This window comes from Falco biarmicus, unplaced genomic scaffold (genome assembly GCF_023638135.1).
Source record: "Falco biarmicus isolate bFalBia1 unplaced genomic scaffold, bFalBia1.pri scaffold_36, whole genome shotgun sequence".
NCBI classification, from domain to species: Eukaryota; Metazoa; Chordata; class Aves; order Falconiformes; family Falconidae; genus Falco; species Falco biarmicus.
The window spans coordinates 1,042,179-1,065,479 of NW_026611914.1; the positions used below are offsets into that span (position 1 = coordinate 1,042,179).

General features: G+C 46.5%; 1 pseudogene; it reads right to left on the reverse strand.

The window, feature by feature from the left end:
• Positions 1–19,364, reverse strand: part of LOC130143515 (ankyrin repeat domain-containing protein 26-like) — a 56,266-nt pseudogene extending 36,902 nt beyond the window's left edge.
• Positions 19,365–23,301: the final 3,937 nt, after the last annotated feature.

A 23,301-nucleotide genomic window follows, 5' to 3' on the forward strand; every position in this document is an offset into this window, starting at 1 on the left:
CAATCTACTGGCCCACCTATATTTCTCAAGTCCTCTGCTTTAGTCATCTTACAGTTTGAGTCCTCTCATGAAAGAAGTGCACGAAATGTTACTAAGAAGGGCTCCACAGCAAAATTTTCATGTTTACAAAAGCGGTTAAAAAGCAAACAGCATTTGATTTCAGTAAACTCGGTGGTCTAGCAGTACAGAAAAACCTTAGAAAGATTAGCGTAATCACCTTTTACCTCCTTTTTACGCTGACTTTAAACTTCTCTTAGTAGAATCATACAAAGCATGACAACTACTCAGCAAGGGGATTTACAAGCTCCCAGGAGCTTTTAAAGTTTTGCTTCCAGCTTACTAAACTAAAACTGGACACGCTTCTTCAGCTATTCTATCATACTTACACTACAAGCAGGACTGACCGTTTAGTAAAGGAGAAATCCTTCAGATGAGAGTTCTACGCCAACAGCAAAACTTCCCTGCCATTCTACACTCCAGATGCTCAAGAGACAGCGGCACAAACTACAGGCAGAAGCCCTTCACAACAAACCCTGAACTTTCAGTCACATTTTAGCTCCTAGGCAAAGCATAACAGCAAGGTATCAAAAATTAAGACGGGGGGAAAGTGCTTGGCCAGATCATAGCTTTCTCCTGCTACGTTATCATCCGAGAACGTTCAGGTGTTCAGACAGGTCAGCCCTAAACCACATACACTTTCAGCACTATGCCACAAGAACCCGAACCCAAGGAGATACAAACACATCCAAAGGACACACGCAACGCAAACAAGGTAACTTCCCTTACAACTTGCCAGCAAGCGCCGTGAGAGCTGGTGTTAATTAACAAATACTAAGCACTTCACTGCTATAGCGCGCACCCACACCGTAAGCGCATTCCTAAGGCAGACATCGATAAAAGCTCACTTCAGCCTATACGTGTTTACAGACAAACATTTAGTCCACCACGAAGTTACCAGTGTGGCGCTCCCCTGAAACAATCCGCGAGCGTGCTCCGTGTCTGTCTGCAGCTGGAAGCAACACACCAGGTGATCCTTCTTCCGGACTTTCAGAATCCGTCTGTAGAGCATAACACACGGGCGTGAGCATCGGTACAAATTCTCAACTCATTTCTACGCAAAATGTTCCTGCTAAGCCAACTTGCACAGCATGGAATCACAAAAGCCTTTGATCAGCCCCTTGGAAAGGGCACGTCAAGACACAGTATATTGGAAAATCACAGCAGACTTGTGTGTTTTCAGATCTTGGGCAAAAACCTCACAACTCATCTAAACTAGTCTGTCACGCTGGCAAACTGCACAGCCGCAAGAGAGAATTAACACGGTAACTCGAGCTGTGGGTTGCGAACCCGTAACCGCAGGTCTGGGGGGGGCCCAACTTTCGACTGAACTCGTACCCGATACTCAAATTTGTGCTGATGTTCCCCAGGCACACGTCCTGCAGTGGGGAGCGAACACATTGCTACTCCCGGTTGCAAGGGCTGAACAAAGACAAGCAAGACAAAGCTTACAGAAACCAAGGCTCTACAAAAAAAAACAAAACCCAAAACAACCCAGCAGCATTTGAGCCTTGTATTTTTAAGAAGCGGGTGGGGAAGAGTTCCTTCTTCCTCACAAGAAAAGTCAGAGGGCGTAAGCTACAGACTCTGCTCGCTTTCTTCTAACCCATTACCACAGACAGGAAGAACTAAAAGGGCAAACACAGCCAGCACGTGCGGTATCTCTGTTGAACATTACTCTCAAAAAGGGCCAAAACGGTAGAAAGGCTCTTTCCCAAAGCAGCTCATCGTCTAGGCTGCAGACCCTAAGGGCAACCACTGAACACGTCAGCGGAACAGAGTTGTGTGGTGAAAAAGCAACAATCCCGCCAGCCCCGCTGAGAAGCTCAGACTATTTTAAGCAGCAAGAAACTTCACTGCCGCAATACTGTACTAGAAACCCAACTGCAAGGGCCAGTTGCCACGAGACCCAAATCATTAGCTCGACCTACCTTCACCCCAAGCCTCGCTGAGCAGCTAGCACACAGCACAAGTATTTCAAGGGCCCCCAGTTACAAACATACAGCAGAACCAGGAGAAGGGGAAATAAGCCTCAGCCGCGGCAGGGCCCAAGCTCCGAGTGCTTCTGGATCTCGCTCCCCACCCCCGCCCCACTGGGAACCCCGGTGTCCTTCACAGGGAATACCTCAGAATCCCAGGGAGATTCAGCATCTTCCTCTTCCTCTGCTCCCACTGCAGTCAGGGCACCTACAAATGCAGGAAGAGGGGAGACACTGAGCCCTTCTATTTCACTCTGCTTTTCCCCATCACCCCTGCGCCCAAAAGGTGCACAGCGGTTCTGTTGCTGAGGACAAACTAAGGAGCGAGTGTTGAATTCGAGGGCTTCTTCACACCCAGCACACAACATACCACGGTATTTCCTTTGGATCGCCACCTCTTGCCTCCTCTCCAGCAGGAGATGGCTATGCACAACAGCTGACACAGCTACAAGCAGCAGTGAACACGGGTTTGTGTCACGCTCAGGAAGAGGCTCCCCCACGCTGCAGCCCTGTGGCATAGTGTTCTAGGTCACCTGCTCTCCAGTCTACAGCTCCAGAATTTTCCACTGACTACCACTATCCACTGTACAAGAAGTACCATAGAAACACCACCCGACACATCTTCACGCTAAGATCAGCAAGAAACAATGCTCCTTTTGTAGCGCTACCAGAAAAGATCTTCCTTGACTAGCAGTTTTTACCCTGCACCTTCCCAGAAGGTAGACACCTAAGCATTGCCATTTAAAAAGAGGAGAGGCTCACAGCCCAAAATCTCACCCCAAACACACAACTTGTCTCTATCTCAGGGGCCAACATCCCAATCTCTTCTCTACTAGGCACACGCAAGGCTCAGTCTCAGTAGGTTCCTGGCCAGATTAAACTATCTTCATTTCTCTGTTTTAAGCTAGTCCGTTAGGTAAAACTGATTCAGGATTCGCTCTCGTGGAGACACGCACACAAAAACGGGAAAGGAGCTAGAGACCAGTGAGGGCACCCGTCCTAGCAGAGGGGAACTGCTGGTTCCAGCCTCAGCTAGGACTACTTACACTGTGCCAAATGCCGGCTTATGGTAAAATGCACCGACAGAAGAGCACGTATAGGCACAACACCTGGAATACAGCAGGTTCTGCCAGGCCCGCTCTGTAGCATTTGATCAGCAGCTACACACGCTCTGGTAACATCTACCACACCACTCTACTCTCTGGAGACAGACAATGCAAAGTGTGCCTTCTCCTCCTCTCCAAGACCCGAGGTGAGTACCGGAGTGCTCAGCCCTGACTGACGGGGCAATGCTTTCGAGCACACACAAGCGTGGCACTGGAGAGACTTTCTACGTTTTAAAACTGGACAAGGTGAGGCACTGGAACAGAACAGCTTTCTCTCAGATTGACTCAAATCTTTCCCAGGCTTCAGCCAAGAGCAATCACAACTTTTCAGTCTGACAGCACGGGCCAGAAAGGGGAATACTACTGTCACACCAAGACTCTCTAATCCTCCTCTTTTTCAACCGTGCGTTTTGTTCTGATCGCTTCAGGGAGAACACAGCAACAAAACCAAGAATGACACCTGCTCCATTTAGCATCGTTTGGAATCCAAGGCCACAATTTGTTCTTCAGGAACGAACGAAAAGGAACAAAAGCTACTTTCCTCCTTGCCAATGCCCACTAGGGTTCACAGGCAAGGGAAAAACTTACTGTTTCAGAAGTCAAGCACCATTTCAGTTCATTTACTGTGCATTAATATTTATAGAGGAAGAACTGGGATCAGTATTTACTAACTCACTTCTCTCACCAGTGTCGTCTTTGGAAGCACTGTGGACTTGATGGCTATCATTACAAATAGAATTTTTCACACCCTCAACAACTGCAGTTCGTAGCTCTTCACCAGTGTTTTCCTTTTCCTGCTCCTTCTCCTCTTCTTCCCGTTCAGGTGATTTTTCCTAGAAGAGATTGACCAAACAGCTGGAAATAGCAGAAACAAGCACCTTCTTAGCCACCCATCGACAACTTTAAAAATGCTTTTCCTGTGTAAGACAACAGGGAAACTTTGTCGAGCTTTGTTTTACAACACCTTCAGTTTTTCCATGGGAATCTCTGAGGAGACAGCAATGACATTAGCCCTAAGTCATTAGCCCTGGCTCTGCAAAGCTCCTGAGAAGCAATTCTTCCTGTCAGCCTAACTCTAGCTTTCATTTCAGTTACATTGTTTTGGAACACGCTCCTTTTCCTCTACTTTGCTCCAGGAAAATCACTAACTTCCTGCTCTCAATCTGACTCAAACTTGTTGGTTCCTCACTTTCAGCCATCACACCAGGTATTTTACTAAATGGCAATAAATCTTGACAGATAAAAAACTGTACATACAGCTGAGAAAAACTGAATTTATTTCAGAAAAATTATACTGCCTATTTGTTTTCCTGCAAAACCACTGCAACCAATTAAAAAAATATTGAAAATACTGCCCAACGCTGTTCTTATACCTAAGAAACTGCTTTGGCTAGGAGTAAAGGCATTTTCTAATATAAAAAAAGGAAGATCAAAAGATGGATATACGTGAAGTATTAACAGAAATCCAGTTTACCTTTTGGTTCTTACCTTTATTACCCTTAGAAAATACCTTTGTGATTGAATCATCCTTATATAACTTACTTTGGTGCTCGAGTGAAATGCTGCTCTTACGTTTTCTTCATGCCTATTCAAGCACAAGTGTTCACTTCCTTGTTTCAGCGCTTCACACACTTTATTATCTACTTCACATTGCTCTTCTTCTGTATCTTCATCATCCACATGTTCAAGAAAGACAGAGTTTGGTCTTTGACTTTCAAGCATTGGTTTTTTTCCTGCTGACAAAGAACTATTATCACTTTCAAAGCCATTACTGAAGCTTGACTTTTTCTCCTTAAGACCACAACTATCTGAGAGAAGCTGAGGTGTCTCTTTTTTCCAGTTTGTCATCTCAGAGTCATCATTTCTGTGAAACTTCACCCGAATCATGCTTTTCTTGTTCCAACTTTCTTGTTTATCTTGCAAATTATTTAGATTTTGAAAGACAGTTTGCTTTGGTACCGACTTGCAAGATACTTCATTATTCACCGTCTTTGGAGACATGGCAGTTATGTCAAAACAACAAAAGGAGTTATGGAAATGGCAACAGGCATGTTACCAGATTAATGGAGTAATCTGGGAATGTCTGGAAAAGGAACCAAGTCAAGGATGGGCAGGATGGAGGAAGGACTTGGCCAGGGACAAAGGCTTAGGAGGGGATTAATAGCTTCGTTTTAACAACATGACTTATGTTTTCTGAAGTGACTAAGTGCTGTGTTTTCAAAATGCTACTTTTCTCATTTACCATAGGAAAAGAAATGTTTAAAAAACTACTTAGCAAATCTACTTTTATATATTAGCATACTATGCAATCTTTTCCAAATAGCTTACTGTTTTTCCTGAACTGCTGGGAAACATTCATTAAGAATGTCAAGTTTGGCTTCTGCAGCTTCTGTAAATAAAGAAGCCAAAAAACAATTATTTTTTTAAAAAAAAACCACTAACGACAACAACAAATCTTTTGTTCACATCAAATCTTGAACACTAAATGTCATCAGGCTGTCCTTTTGATAATGGTCAGGTGCTGGCTCCATCCTGTACTTCTAAGTACAAAAACACTCCTCACGTATGCAATTCAGTGAGTATTTCACCCCCCAAAATACCGTGCAGGCACCCTTCTGAAAATTGTGCCCAAAACTATGGTTACATGCATAGCAGTTCTAAAAAATCTGGGTTTAATATTTGTAGTACTTCAGTAAAATTCAGTTATATTTAAGATCGCAGCTTCTGGATGCTTACTTGCAAGTGTGCACGAGGGAAGTAACTGTTAAGAACCCTAGACTTACTGCGTTAATTAGTCCCTGCAAGTACACTCACCAGAATATCCTGAAATTTCAAAAACATGCCCAAAAAATGCATGATTTATATTTAAATCAGTGCAAGAAAATGAAATCATGTTAAAACCAAACATGCTTGCATCTCCAGTATTGCAGAGTAGGTTGAATTAGAACACCGGTTCCCCATCGCTGCAGAATCCCAGAGCAACAGAACTGATGCTCCAGACATCACTGCAGAAGTTAATAATTCTTCAGAACACTAGCAAAAAAAAAAATAGGCCTGAGAGCTTGTAGCTGACAAAAAGAATACTGCCTAAGCATTCAAAAAAAAAAAAAAAAAAGAGGGAAAACATGCAGTGTGAGATTACATGCAAGCACAGAATGCCATCTCAATAGAAGAAAAAAAGATGACCCGTTTGAGTAACTCATCCGCTGAGCACTCTTGAGTAACCTGAGGAGGAGGAGAGGAGAACTAGGTGATGAAGAATTTCAGTACATCTTCATTAAAAAGTGCCCTTTATCAGTTAGGATTCTATCACGAAATCTACAGGAAACATTAACAGTGTTTGAGGAAGAACAGAGCAGGTTATATTAGTAACTTATAAACTTAAAATCTGACTCAAATGACCAAGAACAAACAAAACTGTGGGGGTTTATCTCGTCGCCTATGGCTCTTTTGCCTCAAACCACAAATCTGCTGCATGCTCTGCCACAGCTACAGGTCTTTTAGGAAAAACTCACAGCAGAAAAAAGGCTGGCAGGTCAGAGACTGCTTCTAAGGAGAAAACAATATTGGCTAGAACTGTAGTTTCTTTCAATCCCCCAGAAAACTTGCCTTCAGATCACTTATTTTTACAGGACATTTACTGTAAATACACCATACCTTGGGAGAAAAATCGAGCTCTTCCTCAGAAGCACGCCAACTGACATCGCTCCCCTCTTTCTCCAAGCTTCTTAAAAAGTAAAGCAAATTGAGTACTGCGTCTCTCCAATCATTCCTCAGGTATGTGCTGGGTATGTTTAAAGTCTTACCCGATTGAGTCTCCTTGCGACAAGTCGTCTGTTGCTGTTCAAACATTAATTGACATGTTGAAATTAGATTTGGCATGCTAAAAACCAACCAGCACATACAAACATTTAACCTGGACAACTCTACATGTCATAGCAGAATGAAACTTTGGGGAGTCAACTTTACGTAAGACAGCATGAATGAATGAATGCTTTTCCAAACAACTGCTCTTTCAAGTCACACTGAATTGACAAAACAAAAAAGACTAGAGTTATATCTCCTTTGAACTTTTATACCTAAAAGTTTAAGAACTACCTCTAAACTAAAAAAAGCCCAGCATAGCATGAATAGGCTACGTTAATAAACAGTTAACAAAATACTGGTGCTTTAGCAAGACAGTAAATAAATGAACTGCTGAAGTACTCCTACTGCACACACAAGCACACACTGTTGACAGAGATTTTACTGGTTTATATACTCTACTAGCTGGTGCTCTACCCACTTACAGGTTATCCTGAAAAGGTAAAAAACATCAAAAAGCATAACCAAGATCTAATGCCTATCCTCAGGTAGAAAAATCCCCAGCAGGTCTCTATGCTGCACCAAAAAGGATAGTCAACAGGCAAGACAGGCGTAACCAGGGCAATCTATACTACGCTCCAAGCTTTCATCAATTAAGAAAGCAACTGGCACACAGGATCACAGGATAAATCAGGTCACAAGGGACCTCGGCAAGTCTCTCAGCCAACCGCCTCCTCAAAGCGGACTCAGCTCTGAGGTCAGACTAGGCTCACAGGAATTTTCCAGTCTGATCTTGAACCATTCAAGGAGGGAGACTGCACAACCTCTCTGTTTTACTGTTCTCACCATGGTGAAGCTGCCCACATTCCATTAGAAATTCTCTTGTTTCCATTTATGCCTCTTGTACCTTTGCTTCCTGTCACGCACCACTGGGAGGCACCTGTCTCCGGCTTCTCCTCACACGTGCTGCAAGCTGCTGCTGGGTCCCCTTCAAAGTCATCTCCTCTCTACACTGAACAAGCCCAGTTCCCCCAGTCTCTCCCCAAAAGGCAAGTAGTCCTGCTCCTGGCAAAGTTTGATGGCCCTCCACCGAACTCGCTCACGGATGAAAGACCACTCTCTCTTGCACTGGGGGCTCAAAATTATACCCAGGGAGCTGGACACAAGCCAGGGACTGCCAGGTAGCAGCGTACAATCCCCTCCCTCAGTCTCCTGGCTACGCTGCTCTTCATACCGCCCAGGACACCGTTAACCCTCTCAGCCGGCAGGGCACCCTGCTGGCTCATTCTCAGCTCACTTTCTGCCAAGACCCTCTGGCTATTCCCAGCAAAGCAGCTCTCCAGCACGTGCTGTAGCAAATGGTTGTTCCTTTCCATGTGCAGGACTTGGCATCTGCCCTTGCTGAATTCTGTTAAGACAGGCCTGACAGCCCATTTACCCAGCTTGTCAAGATCCCTCTGAACGGCAGCGTGGCCCAGATGCACATGTTGCAAACTCAACCATAGCGCACTCTAGCACACCACTGATGCACTAAAGAAACCTGAACTCTAGGAATCCAGCCTGAAGAGTGCGAAAACCTCTCAATTATCAACACCTAAGGTGAAATAAAAGGCCTCTTCAATTCCCAGGACAGAAAGGAAAAAAACAAATAGAGCCTCCACATCGTATCTATTTCAGCACTCCTCAAGTCCTCGATAATTAGTTCTCGTTAACTATCATCACAAAATGAAGTTGCTTATAAATAGGAGATTGGTAGCCTTCTATAAAGTTGTATGATGAGAGCCAAACCGAGGTCTTAGACAAAATCATTAAAAGGAAAAGAAAACAAAGGGCATATCATGTTGAGTAAGTTATCTGAACTTTTGCTTTCCATGTATAGTAACTTCAAGCAATGATCAAAACCAGTTCCCATTCTCCTTTAAAAAGCAAGAGAGAAAGTTTATGAGATAGTTTTCAGACAGATCTTGATGCCCTACCGTAGAAGTGGGATCTAGAAAAGTAGTATCTAGGGATCACTTGTTTCTACTTTAATTGAAGTCCATTTTCATTTTGGAGTAACAGAAGAGTTGTTTTTTTTAAATAATATTATTTACTATCACTAATGACACAAAGCAATCACTCAATTCAGTAATAAAGGACCTGTGCAAAACATGCCAACAAAAAGCACCCCAAGCCTGCTCTCAAACCTAATTTATAAAACCAAAACCATCAGAATAGAGACCTCCAAGATAATAAACATCACAGGTGTGTTAGTATTTGTACATCACGCAACATGTTTCACAGTTGAAATGCTACTGTATAGAATACCTTTCTTTGGTTTTCCTGTTCTTGATGTCTGGCTAGGAGATTGTGGCATTCCTATATCCATTTAGGGAAAGCCATGTCAAGGACAGACCAAACAAGGACACCAGAATAAATGTGAATTCCCAGAAATGCAGAAAACCTAACCAGTACATTAACAAAGCTGTAGCAATGGGAGAATGTACTGTGACCATCAGCCTACTCTACAGTTACAAGAAGTAGAAGCCAAACCTATCACAACCTACAGAACTCTACTCTTAAGGGACAGTGTCAAACAGTGTAACTTCATTTACTTGCTCCATTGTAGAATACCTATATTCCAATATTTTGAAACACCGAAACAGATTCGTAGCAGTTTACTGTCCTGCCAACTTTGCATTTCTCTCAGCTTGACTAGTCCTTGCCCAGCACTGACTACCAATGCAATTCCTTCGTATTTTTGTAGAGTGTTTTATACATACAGCACACTTAAAATCCCTCCGTCTAAGCATCCCAAAAATCTGTAGGTGCCAACAAACTTTGGAGATATGCTAGCCGGTTGTGTCAGATGGTGCCTGATGCAGACACAGCCCCCTCCTACCTCAGTTTGAGGTAAAAGCCCTGCATATATTGATTTGACCATGCTGAACTGTTCACATAGAGAAGCTACGCCACCAGCCAGAACGCAGGCATGACAAGCAGTCAGAGTGAATACCCTGTTCCCCCAGGGCTATAGGGCAGGCCACAACTGGACCAGAACGGGTGCACTGACTGCTGTGAGTGTCATGCATGTGTGCTTGTGTGTGTACGCGTGTCTATGTTGTGGAACAGAAGCTTTAGAATACAAATCACCATCTGCCTGCTCTACCCATCCTACTTAGTAAGAATGGTGTGGTTCTGTTATTGCAGCTACCCAACACCAAACGTCTGTGTGACAAGGCCATAACATTTGCCTCAGAGCAACAGGGAGTCCTGCTTATATTGATGTTACCACAAATACATGGAATGGACGTGGCAAGAGGACTCCTATCAAAAACACACACGTAAGAGTGAAAAAAAGGACCTCAAGATTGTTTCTCATTCCTTCTCCATTTCTCAATTTTCTTAAAAGGTGATACAGCAGATATAAAGCACACTGAAGCACTCGTTTCTTTTCCAAGAGCTCTATGACGAAAAACCAATGGTTTCTGTAGGAACAATACACCAATACACAGTGCAGCAGCTAAAAAAAGCTGCCACTGAAGACATACTAGAAATCTGAACCCTCGCTTTTAGAAAAAATGCATAATTACTTTTTGCCAAAGAAATTTCAACTTCAAATCTGAAAAGTCTGTCATTCGATATGCTAGAGGTGGAAGCCATTCATTTGGAGGTTTTTGCAAGTCTGTCTGTAATCAACAAAAACGTTCGTGTTCTGACAAAAAGTATACACTCAAATAAGCATGAGCCAACTTCTTAAATATACCGACTTGCTCACTAGAGGCGAGTATTTTGAACAATGTTCAACAAGTGCAAAAGTAGCAAAAGGAGGAAGGACTACATTGAAGATCCCAGAAAAATAGGAATGAAGAGCAAGATTAAAACAAAGAATTCAAAGTGGGTATTCCTCCGTTGTCTCAAGATCAGTCTAGCTTCTCCTCTAACAGGGGCTTCAAAGCTTTTACTGCAGCCTGTCAAAGGGACTCAGGATGCAGGACCTGTGCTTTGTGGGTGCAAGCAAGAGACCGCAGAATCAATGCCACCAAGTGTTCCCTGCATGCTACTAATCCCTCTCACTCAACAGGCCGGGGTCATTTTCCAGGAGACTGAGCACAAGGAGAAAAAGATTCGTACTACTCAAGAAAAACAAGCCCTACTATGAACAGTTTGAGAACACACCACACTTTCTCTTCCCAAGTCCTTAACCCACATAAATATGCTCTTCACACTTACTATGCCTCTTCAAGTGAGGATTTCCCATAACATTGTGGACTTATGCTAGTAGTATTACTGTCTTCAAGGAACCGAGCAAATCACTTGGTTCAAGAACCCCTATTTCCCTGAGGGCATATCAATTTTGGAATCACACAACAGTATTATTCTTCAAGCCACATATTTTAAAATAACCCGGGCCTGTCAGTCATCACAATGTGGTACCACAGCAATTATCTATGTGCACAGGAGGCAGCCACAGAGTGCTGTTTGGGTAAAAGCAACATTTTGTTGATTAAACTACCTGTACCAAGCCCTTTCCAAAAATAAAATAAAATATAAAAACCTCCGCATCTTCCTTCAGTCTATCAAGAAACTTTACACATCGCTGACTAGATCAAAATAACTAGTCCTAAGTCAAAGGAACAAAGTTTGGCTCTAAATTAAATTCCCCTATCTGGGAAAAGTGAACTCGGAAAAATAGCCCATGTTTTGCTCATATTTCACGACATATTTAAAAAAGGAGTAATAAACTGTGTTTGAACACTGTCTGCTGCCCATTTGCCACAAAGTTCTGATGTAACACCCTTAAAAAAACCAGAAAGGATAGAACTTCCCACTGTAGGGCCTGAGATGTAAAGTACAAGAAGTTCGATCTATATTAAAAGATTAGTTTTCTAAGATTCCTCTAGGGCTATATGAGCTCATAAGCATAGACTGGATCTTAAACATTAAGGAGTTGTTTGGTTGGTTTTTTTAATTTAAAATGAACTCACTGAAGGAGCTAATTTTTTGATAACAAGGCAATTCAATTTTTTTTCTGGATCACAAGTTAATATGGACTTTTTAACGTTTATTTCATAAAATTACTGGAAGTAGAAGTGTTATTTATTTTTACTGGAATCAAACTATGTCCATGAAGATACAGTACACACAGAAGTTGCATTATTGTTTCTAACCAAGTGACTTTTCCAAGACGATTTTTCCTAAGTATGTCTCTACAGCACCTACACAGAAACAACCGTAACTGATGCTGAGAAATAAGACAACTCACTAAAAGCAGCTTAGTGCAGGTGAAACTATTAATATTAAAACACCACTGCACAAACTCAGTGGAAATCAACAAGACATGTACAGTCCTGCTAACTCATCTGTTGCTTCCCAACCACAGGAAGATGAACAACTACTCAGGATGAACCTTTTGCAATTTGTTTTCACAATCTGAATGGCCATCTACAGGTACAAGTACACACCCCAAACCCAAAACCACTCACCTAGTTCCTTCCCTGTCCCCCTTCTCTCTCGGTATGAAAACCTAGACAGATGGGCAATCTGGCAGGCAGAACGCAACAACCCCGTACGTGGGCCCGTAGCACACAAACCGCAGCTGTCCTCACCCCTGACAAGAAGCACCTCCAACCAGCAACAAGTCAGCATATTCACAAAGCTTCTTGTGCTACTCCACCTGATGCCTCCCCTAAAGTCAACGGCGAACACAGCGAGCGCTGACAACACAAACCCCCTAAAGAAAAGGCCACAGTGATTTTCCTCGTGAGCTCCTGCGTGATTAAAGATCCTACCTCCTCTGTCCACAGCAGGTGCACCCAACGTCAAGCCAGCAGCTCTGGCCCGGTGAGGAATGCCAGGTACTGTGCCGCCTTGTGCACCACCTTCGTCTCTGTCTCCCCAGAATGCGTATGCCACCAGTTGTGTACAAAGACTATATAGGGAAAGAGAAGAAACGTATTCGGTAAAAACAACCACATACTTGCTTATACAGTTTAATAGAACAGTTAACAGCCACTTATCCACCCTACACGTATTCATAGCCGTAGGAATTCATATACTTGTATGCATTCACTGAGAGTAATACACACAGAACTTACTGCACGGCTACTACCTACTTCAATATTCACTACAGTCACGTTCACTCTAGAGGTGCATATCCACACCTATGAAGCTATTAGCTCCAGCTCGGCACAGTATTTTCAGCCTAGCTGTTAAGCACACATAACCACCTTAGAGAAGGGATACGCACAGGTACAAAGCTATCCATAAGAGGGGTGAAACTGCTTAAGATTTTAACAAAAGGGATATGTTAGATCTCTGAAAGAAAAGGCTGGTAGTTCCTGCTCATTGTAGTGGAAGTCAGTAAGGACAATGGTGCTGGTCTGAGGAGAGGACTGACATGCATTTCAGTTTGCCACATTCTACCTCTGGGTAACTGTAGGATGCAGACATGTTTTAGAGTTTGTATTGGGCAGGTGCAAGTTTAGCATCAAAACTTGACATCTAACAGACAATTCGGGGCGGAAATTTTCTTCAACATCCAGATTAATAGTAGACACAGGGAACAATACGTATCAGAAGACGTCACCGAGCACTGTCTGTCCTGAAGCTTTCAACACACCATTAAACCTTGCTGCTATTACCAAAAACATTCAAAAGCCACACTGACAACTGACAACCTATTCTAACAATAAAGTCAAAAATTTACCTAGAATATCCATGAGTAACAGCATAATCCTCAGCTGTCCATCCGTTACTGTCTTTATGGAAAAGATCAGCACCATATCGAAGAAGAGCTTTTATTAAATTAAGCTGTCCACCAGATGCTGCAGTCATAAGTGGGGTTCTGAAACACCAAAAATATGTTATGAAGTAGATCATTTGACACAGACACTGTAATTATTTTTATTCCTGTTTGCTCTCAAAAACTACTTTCCTCATTACTGAATGAGCAAAAGAAAAAGCAGTTTTCATTAAATATTAAGAGCAACCATAAAATGCAAGAGGGAGTCAAAACAAGCAAACGTTCAATCTTCAGACAAAGCTTCCACATAGACAACACTCACGTACAAACTACGCCACTATGCAGGAGATGTTTTTTCAAATTGAGGCAGTGCTGCTGAGCTAACAGCATGTTTCCTGCCAGAAGGGCCACCACAGACAATGCCTTCTTGTAACCCTCAACGAGGAAAGCACCCACTGAGGTATGACAACAGCCAAGCGCAGATGTGCTTTCACAAGTCACACAGAAATAGCTGCTATGTGGCTCCCCGGGTTTTTTCAGAGCTCACTCTCATGCCTCTGATTAATCCAACCTAAAGAATACTAAAGAGACCCATGCAGAGTTTTGACAAACCACTCACCTTTCACAGTGATCTCGAGCATGCACATCAGCTCCTCTCTGCAGAAGAAACTCTGCTATATCTTCATGACGTTCAGAGATAGCAAGAATAAGCGGAGTGTTTCCCTCCTGAGAGGACAGATAAATACATTTAAAAATAAAAGAAAAAAAACCCTACAAGAGAAATACTAGTACAACTTTTTGAAAGAACTTCTTCAACAAATACAAAAATTTACCTTATTCCGAGCATCAATATTGGCATTATGCTCAAGTAACAGCCCCGCTACGGTTGTATTAGGAGATCGGACAGCAAGGTGAAGGGCAGTGTTGCCGTCAGCATCCGCCAGATGGGGGTTGGCACCGTGCTCTAGCAGAATAGCTACACATTCTTCTTGCTGGCACTGTACAGCCTGGGAACAACACGCAAAAAAGGAAGAACTGCCAGCACTCTGTTACAATTGCCCCAGCTTCCCAATGCTGGAAAATAAGAGCACCTTCAAAGCTGAGCTAACATATGCCTATTCCACGCTGATTACAACATGCATGCTTCTACACAGAGCTGTGTAAAGAATCCTTCCAGCCACCTCTCATTTAATGCACAGTTGACAAGCATAACATATTCCACATACCTTCATCAGTGGTGATCTGTTGTCACTGTCAGTAAGGTTTAGTTTACACTTGTTTTCTATGAGATATGTAACAACATTCACATGGCCATTCGCAGAAGCGAGATGCAGAGGTGTCCTAAAAGTTAAACATATTAAATTAGCACAAACAGACAACTAGAGAAATAATTTCAGGCTGTGGTAAATTGTTATGACCACAAGTTTCACTTTGCACAAAGCAAGCTTAAGAAAAGATTTCTCATTCCGTTACCAGTAACAGCAGTTGCGCACCAAACACCCGAGACTGGCCAGCAAAACCCCTCCGCAGCATCTGCTTAGTAAGCTGCCATTTCCTTCACTCTAGAACTTAATCTGCACAGATTCCTGTGCCCAGGTGGTGGTCACTGCCTCCAGCAGGACTACACCTGTGGCACAGCAAAAAAGACCAAAGCTTGGGAATCTGAGAACTATGGCAAGCAACCCTCTAAGTTCTAGGATTATTCACGTGCCAGAAGTGTCTCAGAGATGTAGATGGGCTTTATATAAAGAGTATTAGCGTTTCCCTGCACTTCGAGGATTTCTGCTTTTTCTCTAGCTTGCTTACTACTGCAACAAAACCAAGTACTCACTTGCACCAAAGTGCCCCCCATTACATGCAGCAAACCAGACAGCAGAACACTGTAAGCCTGAGTACAGGAAAGTAATACCCGACCCTTCAGATACGTGTAACTACGATAGTCATAATAAGCCTACTACAGAGGAAGTCCTCTCCAGGGAGGGAATACTGTGTTTCCATAATACATGACCAGCATAAGAAAATGAAACTCTTTTCTTCAAGTTAAAGCCTTGCCAGAGGAAAAAAAAACAAACAAAAAACCCCTCCTTCAAACCACAGAACATCTTAGGTCTGATGTCAATTAACCAGCCTACTTATACTGAAAGAAATTGCCCAGAAAGTCCTTGCATGTGTTTCCCCCTAAATCAGAGGCACAAATCAGCACAAGCTTTACTCTGTGCAAAAGCAAAGCACCTGCTGCTCTGCAGGACACCTGTCCCAACAGAGCAGAAGACAAGCTAGAAAACAGCTGGGACCTTCCTCCCTTGAAGGCGATGCAGTAACAATCCCACAGTTCCTCAAGAACTGAGGGGAACACCAGCACTGGTTCTGAACCACATCGCTGCAGGTAGGTCCTTCTCTGTATTTAGGAAAGCTCAACTAGCCTTGCAATTGTTTGGGTACCTTGCTGAGACAGGAGCACAACAGCTCCCTGGCTAAGGGGGAATGGAAAGGGAGAGGTACACAAATGCAGTGGCAGGTGATGCAGAAACACAGTAATCTGTAACACAGATACTTGCTACAGGGCAGCTGACATCCTCCTCCACTGCAACAAAGATGAGGATGAGAGAAATACAGAAAACTTCAAAGAATTTGGAATGTCTTGCTACAGACAGGGAACAGACTGGAGCACTGACAGAGGAGTAGCTCAAGAGCAACTACCACCACTTTTTGAGAAATTCCCATGGAAACATGCGGGATTCTTCATCTCTGAAGAAACGACTGACTGAGATTATCTGAAAGCTAACCAGAACTGGTTATGAAGGAGTCCACAATCATCTGAAAGCTGCTACTACCAACCACTAGGAAGCATGACAGACGTCAAGTAGTCACTATCAGTTCTGCAAACAGAAAAGCCTTCAGAAAACTTGGACTTGTTGCTGTCCTCCTCAACCAAGCCTCTCAGTCTGTCAACAGGAGACGGCTCTGCTTGGAGCGAGGCCTGCTGTGCTCCACAGAAGATCCACTTCAGGGAACAGGCTGGCAGAGAACACCAGTGCTCAGGGTTGCCTGTCCCTGCAAGAGGCCTCCAGTAACACCGAAGTTCTTCTGCCACCCAGCCCTGGGGACACTGCCCAGATTCTGTTCCTGCTCCTGCAATGCTACGCTGATCACCTACAGAGTAGAAGAGAACTGCTGATGCCTGAGCAGCCACGAAACAACCCCACTGGGAAACAGCAGGCTGGCAGTACACACTTTGAATGGCCCTTGAGCCGACAACCCAGCAGCTACAAGCCAAGCAATGAAAGCGCTGGAGTTCAGTCTGACAGGCAGCTGACAGGGTCAATCTCCCTTAGCGATGAGCTCTGACCCAGGATCCATGACTAGCTGGCATTGTGCCCACAGTGCTTCCAACTACAGAGTTGTGCCCGTCTCTGTCAGTGAGGCTGAAGGTTTTGCTAGACCACCTCTGAAAGCTGCCTGCTCCTAAATGATGCTGTATCAAGCGTACTTTCGGGAGGTCTTATGGGCTACAGGACCCACTTTATGGAAGGAACCTGTTGGTGTGATCCTTGCCATGCTCCTGGTGCAGGATTTTGCTTTTGGAAATCCTGAGCAGCAAACCTGAGATATTCATACAACCAATGCACACATTGTTGCCGTTACTTTGCATTATTTCCTATTCTTCACCTCTATTTCCAATGATACCAAGTCTTCCAACACGAAGCCCTGAAACGCAACTGCATCTGGTGGTCACTCACAACACACATCACACCCACAAGCACTAAGAGGGCACAGGTGGCCTTGCAACCCTCATGGCTGGTACAGAGGGCAGTGGCTGCAGCAAGTAGGCAGGCTCTGGCCACCAAATTGCTCTCAGCCTCGCTTTTCAGCACTGGGCATTATCACGGCAAAACCACCACCGTGCTCATCATAGTATGCTGCCTTTTCTTTCTTCCCTCCCTCTCCCCCCCCCCGCCCCCGGCTTGGTTTTTTACAGTTTGTGACTTTATTTGTCCTGTTATAACACTGATAATTGCCTGGCACACAGAAGGAAACCCTTCAGAGGAAAAGAAGCTTTCTAGACAAGATGAACTTGAAACGCAAAAACTAGCGAAATTTCGTACCAGGGTCTGCTAAGAGCTGGTGACTGACTGCTGACTGAATCAGGAAGCAGTAAGAAGAAAAAGAGAGAAACTTTCCGAACTATTTCCATAAATGCCATCGGGCACCTTGACTCTGGCAGCTGAATTATGCACAGAAGTGCACTCAAGCCACCTTAAATGGCATCCCCCACCTGCAGCTGCATAAACAAATACTGGCTGGCAACACTCAGGCACACAGCCCACGTGCTGACTGGCTGCACTCTTCATCGCCTTCCTACAAATCTAGACAGTTTCAGGTGTTTTCAGGGCAATAAGCTAGCTGGCTGGCAAAAGTCCAGTCTTCAGAAAAAGACAGCCCAGGATGCTGAAGTACTCCGATTAAACCAGCATCTCCTCTGAATGTCATGGATGTTTTGACTCAGAGTCTTTTCAGAAAAGGCATTAACAGCTCGACACATCCAAGACCCAAAAACTTCAGCTGATTCCCTTATGCTTACGGTGGATCATGAGGAGCTATGCTGCAGCCCAGGGCTTCTCCCTAAAATATAACTGCCAAGTACTTGCTGTGCTTGACTCAAAAGCACACATCACACCACCTGCCAGAAGCAGCAGCTCCCTCTGCATGGCACTGCCCAGATTTTCCAATCCAAGGCACTAATTAGCTGTACCAAGGCCACAGAGCAAACAGCAAAGTAACTGCCACCTAAAATCAGACTGATGTTGCTTTGGCTGCAACATCACAGTCACAAAAGGCACATCAGGCAACCGTCCACACAGCACCAATACACAGCACACTTACCCTTTCCTAAACGCAGTGCTTACCCTCTTTTACTCCAGCTGAGGCAGTGCAGCTTGCTCAGCTCAACTACTAACCCCGCACGCCGAGGCCTCGGAGGTGCATGCACTCTGCCTTCCAAGCGAGCCTGGAGAATGGCCCTGAGGCTCCTTCTGCAACCCACCCTGGCCAGGTTGCTGCCGGCCCCCTGCCGCTCCTGCGCCCCCAGGCAAGGCAGCACCCCCGGGAACGAGGGCACGGAGGGGGCCGGGGCAAGACGGGGGATGCTCGGCCGACTCCAAGGGCTCCTGGCAGCACAGGCCTGGCTCCCCGCCCAGGCTGAGGCTCCCCGCAGCGATGCTGCCGTTCGCTCCCAGCGCCCTTGAGCTGCCGGCGGCTGCAGCTGCACCTGCGGGTCCCGGCGCTGCCCGCAACCCCCCCGCACCCCGCCCCAGCACCGCCCGGCGCTGCTGCCCCCCCGCCGCTTACCGCTCCGCCGTGTCCCGCTCGTCGATGCCGCATTTCTTCAGTCTCTGCCGCACCTGACCCAGGTCGCCACGGGCGGCCGCACGGTGCAGCTTGCCCAGCTCCTTCAGCCGGAGCTCGTAGGCACCGGTGGGGAAGGGCTTGGCGGCGCTGCCGGACGCTGCCGGCTGCCCCTTCTTCTTCCTCCAGAACCCGAAAAACCTCTTCATCCCGCGGCAGGGGCGCGGGCACGGTCCCGCCTCAGGGAAGGGACGGCGGGAGGCAGCCGGTGGGCCGGGGCAGGGACGGGGGATCGGGGGGGCCCCGGGGCAGGGACGGGGGATCGGGGGGGGCCCCGGGGCAGGGACGGGGGATCGGGGGGGGCCCCCGGGGCAGGGACGGGGGATCGGGGGGGGGCCCCCGGGGCAGGGACGGGGGATCGGGGGGGGGGCCCCCGGGGCAGGGACGGGGGATCGGGGGGGGGCCCCCGGGGCAGGGACGGGGGATCGGGGGGGGCCCCCGGGGCAGGGACGGGGGATCGGGGGGGGCCCCCGGGGCAGGGACGGGGGATCGGGGGGGGCCCCCGGGGCAGGGACGGGGGATCGGGGGATCGGGGGGGCCCCCGGGGCAGGGGGATCGGGGGATCGGGGGGGCCCCCGGGGCAGGGGGATCGGGGGATCGGGGGGGCCCCCGGGGCAGGGGGATCGGGGGATCGGGGCCCCGGGCAGCGGCCCGGTACGGCTGTCTACGGAGCGAACCACCAGAGGGCGGGAAGCCGAGCGCACAGGCTGCTCCTCAGCGCGGCAGCGGCGGACAGCGCCTCCCTCAGCGGCGAGCGCGGCGGTTAAACGGCCGGCGGGCTCTGCTGGCGGGGGCGGGGTCTGCTCCGGCGCGTGTCCAGCGCGAGTGACGTCACTTCCTGCCCCGCGGTGCCCGGCGGCTCCTGCGCGGTGCCCGGCCGCGGCGCTGCCGAGCGGGGCCGGGGGCAGCGAGAGGCGCGGCGGGTGGCGGCGGCGCTGCGCCCCCCGCAGAGCACTCGGGTCGCTGCCGGGAAGCCCGGGGGGTGCCGGCGTACCGGGCAGCAGCAGCTCCCCGCTGGCCCCGGCGGGGCCCGCGCTGCGAGCACGCTGGGGGGCTCGGGCGAGTCGGTTTTAAAAGCAAATGGCTCAAACTGGGAAGCGCTTGTCGTTCAGGGCAAGGGCATCTCGTCAGGGAGTTACGGCCAAAACAGCTCTGCGAGCAATTTGCCTCCTAGCTTGTTGAGCAGTCCTGCTTGTGTGCCATCGTTAGCCCTGGGCAAATGGATGCCAAAGGATCAAACAGCAAGGGTTAATATAGCGGGAGGGGGGCTGGGGGGGGCTGTAGGCACCATCTAGTTACCTGCCTTGCCATGACAGGGTCAGAAAGTTACTTTCCAGTAAATGTGGCCGAGCTGGCACTGCCACAAAAGAACACAAACGCGCACTGAGGGTATGGAAACGTGGTCCAGAAATCAAAAGACAGGTCACGCCTTTGGTGTAGATAAGTTGGGAACCATCCTCCTATTCTACTGCTGCGGTGATGCCGCTAGGTAGTTCAGCGTGGTGAAACCTTATTATAAGTACCATAAGGTTTTGGGGTGATGTCACAGTCCAGTATACCCTAGATGGTTTGACTCATGGAACACCTTGGCAGCACACTTCTTCCTATTAGAAACTGTCTCTTGCCAATGAGTTTGTGAAAAACGGAGAGATGGGAAAGAAATCCTCAATCAGAGAGAGGGACACACTTCACTGTGATTAGCAGTGAAAATATTGATGACAACAGGACAGGAATCTGGTACCACTTTTTAGGGAGAAGATTCAGCCCTTTGAAATACCTTCTTTTTCTTCATCGCTAATAATGGTACAGCTCCTAAAACCTTCATTTTGCTTTCTGGAATGAGCCTTCACAGCTTTATCAAGCCTGTTCGCTCTGGCAGTGTTCTCGCCGACCAAAGTGGCTGATGTACAGTCACTTTCCTTAGCTGATCCTCAGTGTATTAGCAGCGTTCTGTTATTGTAGACGTGATCCCTAGAAGGAAAAGCTATAATAAATAATAATTTTAAAAAGACAGAAAAAAGACTTTTGTTGAAAACACAGCCAAGTAAATTCAGGTTGCAAAACCTGAATTCTATGAGTTTTGGGAAATGGCTATGAGCAGCAGCCATTTCAAGAGCACCTCTGTAATCAGTCTGACCATTTAATGGGGGAATGGAGAGCAAAATGCATTTTTTAATTGGGTGCATTTGTTTTCTTCCAAACATTAGAAGAAAGCCAGGAATTTATTTACAAGGTGGCAATACAGAGTAAACACAATCCATCTCTGTGCTCTTTCCAGGAGGAAGTATTTCTTCTCTAGTCCTTTTTCAAGTGCACGCATGCTCAGCCACAAAAACTTGGGTTTTTTACAGGTCATTCCCCAGCCAAGACCAGGAGACCCTACAGTTCCTGTGCAATGTCAAATGTTTCAGAATGGTATTAAACCCCCCCGTGATTACCCAGTTTTAGTTGGCAGGGACTTTGGTAGCTGCCTGGGCTGAAATTCAGTTTCAGGCTTGGAAGATAAGGGAGTGCTGATGGGTCCTGTGGATATAGTGTTAAGGGCACAACAGGAACTGTTTGTTTATTATTAGACAGAAAGGATGCAAAATTAAAAACCAGAATCTATCACCCAGAGCAACCTCAGAAGCACTTCTGGGAACTCTACTTCTGGGCCTCCATGACAAGGGAAAGACGGACTGAGTCAGCTACTAGTAAGCAACAAGTTACAGGGTTTCTTCCGCACCACCTCACACTGCATTGTGCCCTGGGAAGCAAAGACACCATTCCGAAAAGCAAACCCCCACCTGCCTCCTGCTCAACTCGTGCCCGAGACAGCCTTCAGGGGGTGACCTTGGGCAAGGCCAACTGCACAGAGCTGTTCCGAGTGATGGTGGCGTTACTCCCCTCTCTTCCGAGAGGGAATGCATCCGTCGGAGCCCGACGATGCTGCCACGGCCTCAAGCTGCAGCCAGGCCTGTGCTGGGCCTTCACTGCTCTCAGCCCTGACCCTCACCCATGGACGTGACGGCCCAGTAGGACTGCAGACCTGCCCATCCCTATGGACCGGCCTGGTGATCTGCACTCTTGGCGCACTCTGCTTACTGTCCCCAGAACTCTTCTGCTCTTCTTGGTGAGGGCCTGTGGGGCTGATCCCTGGCCTGTGTGGTCACAGACCCTGCCAGCCTTGCTGTGGCTCTTGCTTTGCCCTTCCTCTGCAGGACAGCCTACCCCTGATGTGCCCTCGCAGATACTGCTGTGTACGTAACACTTCCGTCTTTACCCCTAAGAGCTACATCAGTATTACAGTCGCCTACTACTGTGACCATAGAAGGAACATCAAAAAACAGCCAAATAATTTCAGAAATACAGCCAAGAAAAAAAGTCAACAATATGAAAAGAAGTATAAAGAAAGAACAAAGGTTTCACAAGAAAAAACACCACAATAACCCAAACAAAGCAAAGCTCACCTTTGTTCTTAATCTGCCAATTTCATTGACCACTTCAGAATACCTGTTCTTCACTTCTCCCTGCAAATTAAGCTGGGACAGTCCCCCTCTCTCCTCATACACCCTTAGTTCCTTCGTAGCTCTGCTCAGCAGCCTCTTCAACCTGCACAGCAAACTAGTCATGAAAACAATGAAGCAAAGGAACAAAACTGGACTTTTTCACATACTCTCATGTAAACAGCACAGACACAGCTTGCTTCATCTTTAACGTGCTTGACACACTAGGAATTACCAGGAAAAACCAGTATTCCTGTGCCACATACACTTGGAGAGTCCAGATTTCACCTGAAAAGAGGAATGAAAGACTCCCTTTTTCCCAGGAGAACTGCAGGGCAACCTGCACCTGCAGTTGTTTTGGCAGCTAGTGAAAACTAGGGGCTGGTGTACAGAAGTACCTTGCAAGAACTAACACGAGGCCGGCATCTGCTCACAGTTAGGTACACCTATTTTTACACTAAAGTTTAATAAAACATGACTTCTACGCAGGGATACCTCTTCACCACGCTAAAAAGCCGTCCCTCTTACAGTCTTTCTGCAGATCGAGGTTTCTTTTCATTTCTTGGGCCAGACGTAGTTCAGCTGGGCGTTTCAACTCTACCAGCTTCTTCACTTCCTTTCTTTCACTCTCACATCTTTCTTTTCTCTTTTGAAAGTGTATCACACAAACAGAGCACAGGAAAAATACCTACGTACAGTCTGTGCATCTAGCGCTCTCCACAGAGAAGCTGCCGGACGTC